This window comes from Suricata suricatta, chromosome 11 (assembly GCF_006229205.1).
Source record: "Suricata suricatta isolate VVHF042 chromosome 11, meerkat_22Aug2017_6uvM2_HiC, whole genome shotgun sequence".
In the NCBI taxonomy this organism is placed as follows: Eukaryota; Metazoa; Chordata; class Mammalia; order Carnivora; family Herpestidae; genus Suricata; species Suricata suricatta.
In genome coordinates, this window is record NC_043710.1 from 11346573 (window position 1) to 11355910 (window position 9338).

Sequence of the window (9338 nt, forward strand, 5' to 3'; positions counted from 1 at the left end):
TGCGGGCGGCCGCCGAGCCAACTGACATCCTGAGGGTGACTTCCAGGAGGGCGAGACCGCGTGCCGGCCGGACGCACCCCGAACCCGCGCCCCCGCGACGCCTCTTGCCCAGGCTAACCCAGCCCAGCGAGTTGAAGACCGGCTTGCCCTGCGCGGAATGCCGGCTCTTCTTCCCGGGCTGCCATGCGCCTGGCCGTCAGCCCCACGGCGTGGGGGGCCTGCAAGCTCCCCGGTGCGCGTCGCAGGCCCCCTGTCCGCCGCCTCGGGCGTCCTCTTCGGAGGCCTCTCCAGTCTGCAATCCAAACCCGGTCACCAGGGCGCAGGCCTGCACCTGCTGCTTCCACCTGGGGACGCTCTTTGGTGACCTCAAGGTGGTCAGCAGCGGCTCAGTGCATCCCAGGCCGCTCCCTTTGGGGGTGTCTTCAGCTGCTCAGCGGGACACCCCTTGGTGGGCCTTGTGAGGAGCCAGAGCCCTGGGCCTCTGAGGGAGATGTTCTACCAGGACAGCCCCACGGACCACCCCCATGAAGTGCCTCCCAGGGGACGGCCAACACGGGGGTTGCATCAGTGATGACTGCCAAATCCTCTACTGCCCCAGGACAGGGCCCCTCTTGGGCCAGCAGCAGACAGCTGTCCGGATCCCCCCATTTCTTCCCAGCCACCCCCACCACCCGCATGACGGCGGCAGCACCTACAGACACTCTGTCCTGGTTGAGTCCAGTGGTCAGCAATCAGGGTGAGGCTGCAAAACCAGTCACAGGCCAACATCGATGATCCATCCCTGCCTGCCGAGCTCTTGAGCCCGGCTGGCTCCTGGGTGGGCACCTCTGTGGCTCTGGTGGCTCTTGCTCTGGGCAGAAAGGGGGCTTCAGTTGCTGCAAGAAAGGGGGCTACAGGAGACTGTGGGGAGGCATCCTGACAGAGGAACAGAGGACCTATGGGTGCCTGCAGAGCCCAGCTCAGTCTGCATACACAGATGATGACAAGAATTCCATCCAAACCTAAAGATAACTTAACAGGACTGCTGACTCCTTACTAATTAAGCGTTTAGCCCCTTCTCTTCCTTCTACCACCTAGATAGAAAGCTACCGAAACATAGAATTGGCTGCACTTTGAGAAGGTACCAGTGTAGAACTAAACCAGGCTTCCTTAGACCCTCCTCCAAATCACCTAACGGACTCAAGACCTGTCAAATCCCTTGCCCTCACAAATCCCCAGCCTTTTCCCCGGGAAGGTTCACATGCTGCCCTGGCTCTCTTTTGCAAGGAGCCAATAAGCCCAACTTTGTTCAAATACAGGTGTATTCCTGATGGTTTTTGGTAGGATGAATCAACAAGGAAGGTAGAATTGGCGTTGACCCCAAGACATACAATATAATGGAGGTTGGAATTTTTCCCCTGATTGTTACAAAATTCAGTCTGTTTTCTCAGAATCTCTGTCTTGTATCCAAAGACCCAAAAAGTTCTCTCTTGTGCTTGGCTAAGAGGTTTTTGTTTTTTTGTTTTTGTTTTGTTTTGTTTTTTCAAATACAGCCTGACTTATCTGTGGATCATGAAATGAATTAGGTTATGATCAGCATTTTTTATAATCAAATAGAATAAAAATTACAGTGCATTCCATGAAATAAATATAGGAATTGCTTTTGGGAAATTTTGTTTTAGTTATATATTAAGTTTAAAATCTCACATATCCAATCATTTTTGACTCACAAAAAAATGACAGTTTTTAATAGGTGGGGGCACATGGGTGGCTCACTTGGTTAAATGTCCGATGTTGGCTCAGGTCATGATCTCACAGTTCATGAGTTCAAGCCCCATATCGAGCTCTGTACTGCTAGCTCAGAGCCTGGAGCCTGCTTTGGATTCTGTATCTCCCTCACTCCCCACTCCCTCCACCCCTCACCCTGCTCAGGCTCCATCTCTGTCTCTCAAAAATGAATAAACGTTTTAAAAAATTACCAAAAAGCCCCACTAAACTATGAGTATCAGTATACAGGGTCACAGTGTAAAAGACAGTTCAAACTGTGATCACAGTCAAAACAGTTGAAAGCTACTGTTTTTGATGGATGTTCCTTGGAGCTTAGCTTTGGAAAACTTACATGTGTCCCCCAAAACTACCTCACTCCGAACCATCCTTACTTGACAGCCTTCCCTTCGGAGGTCCTGTTTAGCTCGAATATGCCAGAGAAAAATCGCTGTCCTCTAACCCAAGAGAGAGGTCTCTTAGGGACGCAGTTCAGTTTTATAATGTTTCTGGAACACAGGCCTCATCACGATGAGTGTCTGGTTGTCACAAGAACGAAGTGAGGGTGTCCCATTTAACCCTCAACCTTAGAACCACAGGGCATGGAGAAATCTAGTTCAAATGGCCCCTTGGGATGTCAATTTTTAGAGCCAATTCTGAAGGCACATGGGGAGACTCCCGGTGCTGGTAGTCGGGAAGCGTGGCCTCACCGGGTTGCAAAGACCCCACTTCCCTAACTTGAGTAACCCTGAGAGAGTCATTTTACTTCTTTGTATTTCAATTGCTCAAGCTACAAATGGAAAGATATCCGGATACTGATGGAATAGTATTGGGGCAGACTCCAGATCCTAAGAGGAAGCAGCAATTGAAATCTAAATAACACTGGGGCATTTGAGATCATCCTTTTTTGTTGGACTGGTGTGTGCTCATTAGAGTTGCCAGCTAAGGACAGAATTACTGTTGCCTCTCCAGTACCTTCTCTGGACCTGCGATCAGTACCTTCTCTGGACCTGCGATCACTACCGTTTATAGAGACTTCCTCTACGTGTAAAGTACCTTTCTAATAGCATCTCACTTTATCTTCACAAACCCTAAGGTCAGTAAGTAATTCTCATATCAGGAGACTGGGACTCAGAGAGGTTAAGTGACTTGCCCAAAGTCCTGTGACTCCAGTACCTCAAATGCTACAGCCTTGTACCTCCTGAGTATTTAGACTTTGGCCTTTGCAAAGCTTATTTTATTTACTTCCTTGAAAAATGATTTTAGTTAAGCACTGGGAATATCCCTATTTTACCAAAGAGGAAGCTGAGGCTCAGAGAAGTTAAGCAGATTTTATAGGAAACTGCAGCTGAGTATACCAGTAAATCTATGGGCTTGGTCAGGGTCAAATATCAGCTTCTAGTAATTCCTCTGTGCCTCAGTTTGGTCCTCCATAAAATGGAATTAGCACGTTAAATTCCTGCTTTACTTGAGAAATCTAAATGAGATAATGGATACGAAGCATTTTGGAATAGCCCAGGCTTTCTAAATTTAAACCTATGACACTGAGGCACCTGGGTGGCTCATTCGGTTAAGTGTCTGACTCTTGGTTTCGGCTCAGGCCATGGTCTCATGGTTTGTGAGTTTGAGTCCCCCATTGGGCTCTGTGCTGAAGCAAGGAACCTGCTTGGGATTCTCGCTCTCTCTCCCTCCCTGCTCCCCCCGCCCCTGTGCCTATGCGAGCACATGCTATCTCTCAAAACAAACATAAAGACATACATACATCTATGGCACTAACACTATGAGGTCTTATTTGCCACTACTTTAAAAGTGGGGCCCCAGAACCAAATCAGACAGCCCTGAGTTCAAGTTCCACTGCTCCTGCTCATGACCATGGGCAAATTGTTCCCCTCTCTGAGAACTAATCGTATCTATAAAATGGGGACAATCATGAGACTGATATAAATTGTTACAAGAATTGAACAAGATAATGCAAGGAACTCCCTTAATACAGGCACCCTGACCTGTCACAATGTGCAGATAATTCTGATGGTGATGTGTGGAGGTGAGCAGGGGCGAGCTGGATACACACTATCATCAGGGCTTACAGCTGAGTGGAACAGACACCCACACAACTGAAATTACGCATTGTGGAAATGTCATAGAGCTTCCAACAAATCATCGTGGGAAAGTGGGAGGGGGCTGGGAAGACTTCTGGGATGGGACAGGACTCATGATCTCAGCCAGGCACATTTTCACACGTGTTCAGTTTTCCTGGCCTGGGAGCATTTCTGATGTTCTCAATCCATTTCCTGGAATAGGCATCCCCCACCCCACACCGAGCTCCCAAAGTGAGCTTCTCCTCCATGAGGCATGAGGTGGGATCAGGGCATAATGGAAGGTTTTGGAGTGAGATTAAAAAACAAAAAAAGAAGGGGGACAGAATAGAGCACCTTATCAGTAGAGTGACCACAGAATTTATCATCCAAATCTGGATTCTTATTGAGGCCCAAAGGAGGTGCTATTAAATAATTACATGGGACATGTTTACCTAAATATATATCACTCCAATTTATAGGTGATGGTTTGCCATTGGGTCCTGACCTACCTTGTCACCCTGATGTCCAGCAAGCCCCTCCCCATGTCACACACCCACTGCTATGCACGCTGATCTCCACCTCGTGTTGATTCCTGGCTGTGTCTTTGCTTGAAATCTTATCCATCAAGACTGGATTCAAATGTCACCTTCCCTGACAGTACATTTCTGTATTGTCACTTTGCATGTGTTCTTTATCCAAACTGACTATGAGCTCTTTGGGTGAGGGGGGGAGAGTGTGCTCACTGTGGTTACTTCCAGAGCTCGACATGGGACAGGACATCCAAGTAGGTGCTCCACAAATTTGGTGAAAGAAAGAAAACCGGAAGCGGGCCTGTGAGGCCCCAAGGGATAAGAGCCACATATCAAATCCTTTTAAGTTATCTGCCTCTCTTAGATTCCTAAATGGGTTATTTCATTAGTAAACCCCCCTTTTGCCCATTATAAGTGCTTGAATAATAACAAGCTTAGGATCAAACATGAATAAAACTCACGTTTTCACTATCCCCAAATATCTTAGGCAAGTAGGCAAAAAATAAAAATAAAAGGATTGGGTGAAGAGGAGGTGGCAACATGGTGCAAACACTCGGCATCCAAAGCGCTTTTAGGCCTCTGGGTAACAGTGGAGAGGCTGCCACAGTCCCAGCCCAGCCTCTGACAGGATGGAGACAGCTGGGGACTGTCAGGAAGTTGTTCCTTGGACACTGTGCAATGTCTCCTCCTGGAGCAGGCTTCTCTTGGACGACTGCATTGTTGCTATCTTAAGGACCCTTCAGGTCATGTAAAATAAAGAAGTCTGTCTTTATTTTGACTTTAAGAAAGCTTAGAACCAAATTTTGGCCCTTTCTATACATTTTTTTTTTTCCCCCACTGAATTCACTCTTAATTCCAACCTGGCTCTAATGAAAACCTTTTTGGGAGATGCGAATTTGCTCTGGTTGGGAGGTTAGGTGGAGAGTGAGGGAATTTCCTCATTTGTCTTAGGACAACAAAAGCTCTGGCTTTTGACCATCAGAATCACGGGGAGCTCTGCCTTTGGACGTGGACTAGGGGACACTTCCAGTTCCCTACAGAACTAAGGCAGAAGAACTGCCCTGCCCCCTTTCCTTCCTTCTGGTCTTGGATCTTTGTTATGCTGACTTTGAGGATCACTGATAAAAAACCTTGAATTCTTCCTCATTGCCTTTGGGATGAATCTAAATTCCTTAGCAAGATGTCAAAGGCCCTTATGGCTGAGCCCTAACCTTCCTGTCCAGGTACTCACCTCTCCACTCCTTCTTCCATGATTGCTACGCTCCACATTCAACTCAGCATATTTAAAAACCAGACTTGTATTCTCCTATGCCACCTCCAATTCCTGTTCCTGTGTCCATGTTCCTTGCCCCCTCTCCTCTTAGTTAGCAGGGCATATTCTTTGCTTCTTCCTTCTTCCTGAAGCTCAGAGTTCTTCCCTCCAGCTTCTCATGCTAACTCGTCTGCCATGGTCATCGGAGTCGTCTTTTCTCCATCCACTGGCACTTTTTCCATTTATTTATGTATATTTTTTTTAATTTACATCCAAGTTAGTTAGCATTTAGTGCAATAATGGTTTCAGGAGTGGATTCCAGTGATTCGTCCCCTGCGTATAGCACCCAGTGCTCCTCCCAACAAGGGTCTTCCTCAATGGCCCCTCCCACAACCCCTCCAGCAAGCCTTTGTTTGTTCTCTGTATTTAAGGATCTCTTATGTTTTGGTCCCCTTCTTGTTTTTCTACTATTTTTGCTTCCCTTCCCTTATGTTCATCTGTTTAGTATCTTAAATTCCTCATATGAGTGAAGTCATATATTTATCTTTCTCTGACTGACTTATTTTGCTTAGCATAATGCCCTCCAGGCTCATCCACGTAGTGGCAAATGACAAGATTTCATTCTTTTTGACTGCCAAGTAACACTCCATTATGAATAATACTCCATGGGGTGTGTGTGTGTGTGTGTGTGTGTGTGTGTGTGTGTACACCACATCTTCTTTATTCATTCATCCATCAATGGACATTTGGGCTTCTTCCATACTTTCGTTGATAGCGCTGCTGTAAACACTGGGATGCATGAACCCTGAAACAGCACACCTCTATCCTTTGGGTAAAAACCTAGCAGTGCAATTGCTGGTGGTGGGGTAGTTCTGTTTTTTTGAGGAAGCCTCCATACTGTTTTCCACAGTGGCTGCACCAGTTTGCATTCCCACAAGCAATGTAAAAGAGATCTTTCTCTGCACCCTTGCCAACATCTGTTGTTGCCTGAGTTGTTAACGTTAGCCATTCTGACTGGTGTCAATCTGCTGTCACATTTAATTCAGGTTCTCCATCATCTGTGGAATTTTTTTTTTTTTTTGCTTCCACTCTTGCCCCTGTAAACCCATCAACTCACAGGGATGCTTAAGTGCTCATTAAAAAAATGTAAATCCTATCACATCACTTTTCTGCTTAAAAATTTCTTTTTTTTAATTTTTAATGTTTTTTAAAATTTATTTTTGAGAGGGGGGGGGAGCATGAGCAGGGGAGGGTCAGAGAGAGGAGTCACAGATCCGAAGACAGGCTCCAGGCTCTGAGCTAGCTGCCAGCACAGAGCCTGATGCGGGGCTCAAACCCACGAACCGTGAGATCATGACCTGATCTGAAGTCGGACGCTCAACCGGCTGAGCCACCCAGGCGCCCCTGCTTAAAAATTTCTAATGATTTCTCTTTGTAGTGTCAATACCCTTTAGCCAAAGATCCCCAGGACAACACCTGTTGTCAAAGTTGGGTTTATTGGCTTGTTGCCGGGAGGGAGACAGCACATCCTGGGGGACTTTGGGGCATCTCCAAAAGGGGGTGTTAGCAGGATTTGTTACAGACTTTGGACTTGGGTTAGTTAGTTTGGGAAAGGATAAAGTGTAGTTTTGCTCTGAATTGGGCGCTGTCAGAAAGCAAGGGTAATTCTATGACTGGGGTCATTTTTCTCTAGGAGGAGATGCTCTTTGTTATCTTTGTGGAAATACTAACCACACACTGACTTCTCTCAGAGTTTGTTGTACCCCTGCTGTGTTCCAGATCCCTTTCCACACCTACTCTCACTGCCTGTGAGAGGGAAAACACGTAGCCCTGATGTGCAGCATTGATCCGCATTCACAGCTGGGTCACACAGTATCACAAGCTGGTCCGTGAGCCTCACTGATCGAAACAACCTCATAGAATAATAACCTCACACCAAGCTCCCTGAGATCGTGCCACAAGGGAACCAAAACAAAGCCACTTCCTACTTTTGTCTAATCACAGACAAAATCAAGGTCCCTGTGCCACCCACAAAATACCCAGCCATAGAATCGGCCTCACTCTCTGACAGCATCCAAGTTGGAGCCTCTCTGCTTTCTCAGGCCCTCCCTTGACTCCCACAACTGAAGCCCAAATCCCACAGTAAGTGCTGACACTGTCTTACTGAGATGCCCCACAGGTCCCCCTCCTTCCTCGCTGTGACAGGTAATAAAGCCACCCATGGAACCGCAGGTGTGTTTCTCCCGGTCTTTGGCTGAGGGCCTGGGCACTGGCATTGCTCCCTTCCCCTCCTAGTTTCAGCCTCGTTGACCTCCTTTCAGTTCCAGGAAAATGGGAAGCTCGTTCCTGCCTTGGGGCTTTGCGCTCAGTGGTTCCCTGTGACCCTGGTACTTCCTTGCAGGTCGCTTGGCGGTTGGGTCTCATTGTTCAGATTCCAGGCAAATAGCTCCTTGGAAAATTCTGTCATGGCCTCCTCTAATCTTATATCACTTTTTGATTTCCTATATAGTTTGCACCTCTCTCTAAATTATGTTCGCTGTTGCCTGTCTTCCTCAACCAGAATGCAAATTTTAAAATATCAGGGGTTATGTTGCGTTCACCTCTGTACCCTGGTGCCTTTAGCATTTCCACGAATAACAAAAATACATCTTACCTTGAGAACGGTAGCATCTTCTTAATGGATCCCTCTGCCCCAGGCCACTTCCACATCCGGGACAGCTCTCACAGAGCCCTCTGAACCGCTTTTCTAAAACCAAGGGTGGATGCTAGCACCGTCCCTCTTGGAGAACCTTCCGGAGAGTCTCTCCTGAAGGCACCAGCACCTCACTCCTCTGGTCTCATCTCCTACTGTGGTTCTTGAAGAACCCCGAGCTCAGTCCCGGTGAACATTCCCAACCATGCCACCACACACCTCCCGGCAGTGAAGCCTTGACAAGTGCCGCTCCTTCTCCCCAGAATGTTCTTGCTCACGTCTCCTTACTTTTTCCCAAGGCCAAAATCCTAGTCATTTTTCAAAGTCTAACTCCCAAACCACCTCTTTTTGGAGAGGTTCTCTCCGCTCCTTCCTTCCTTGGGGCTCCTATAGCTCTTTTATACTTGGGGTACAACTAACCACACTCTGACTTCTGTCCCCGCTGGCTGATACCTGCTGTCTTTATCAGGACACCATAAGTGTTTGCTGTCAGTGCCTCTGTCTCTTCCGTAGTAAAAGAAAAATCTTCATACTGTAGGGGAAGAAGTTTTCTTCCCTCTAGATTTGTCTAATAATTAAATTGACCTAAGATGGATTCATGGGAGAAAGACAAATTTAATTTCATACATACTCACATAAAAATGAGACTCAGAGAAGCGACAGGAGCAGGCAGCTTTTATACCTTTTAGACACATTTGTGACGAATTGACAAGATCAAGGAGTTCGAACTTGGGGTAGGAAGTTAGTGAAGATGTAATGTGGTTTGTGTGTACAGCCTTCTCAGCCCTCAATTCCCTCTCTCTGGGATGAGCATGTCCCTCTCCTGGTACAGAGAGGATCCTTTTCCAGATTTATTTTCTGCTTTCTGGAGACAAAAGAGGGTTGGAATGTCCTTCTTGCACAGACTATTTAAGTAACTTCTCCGATATGCCAAAGCAGCACATTTTGGGGTGGCCTGCCCTGAACTCCATCAGTACCTAGCTCATAGAGTTTTTATGAGGAATAAATGAGTCAATGCATGTAAAGCCATTAGAGTGATGACT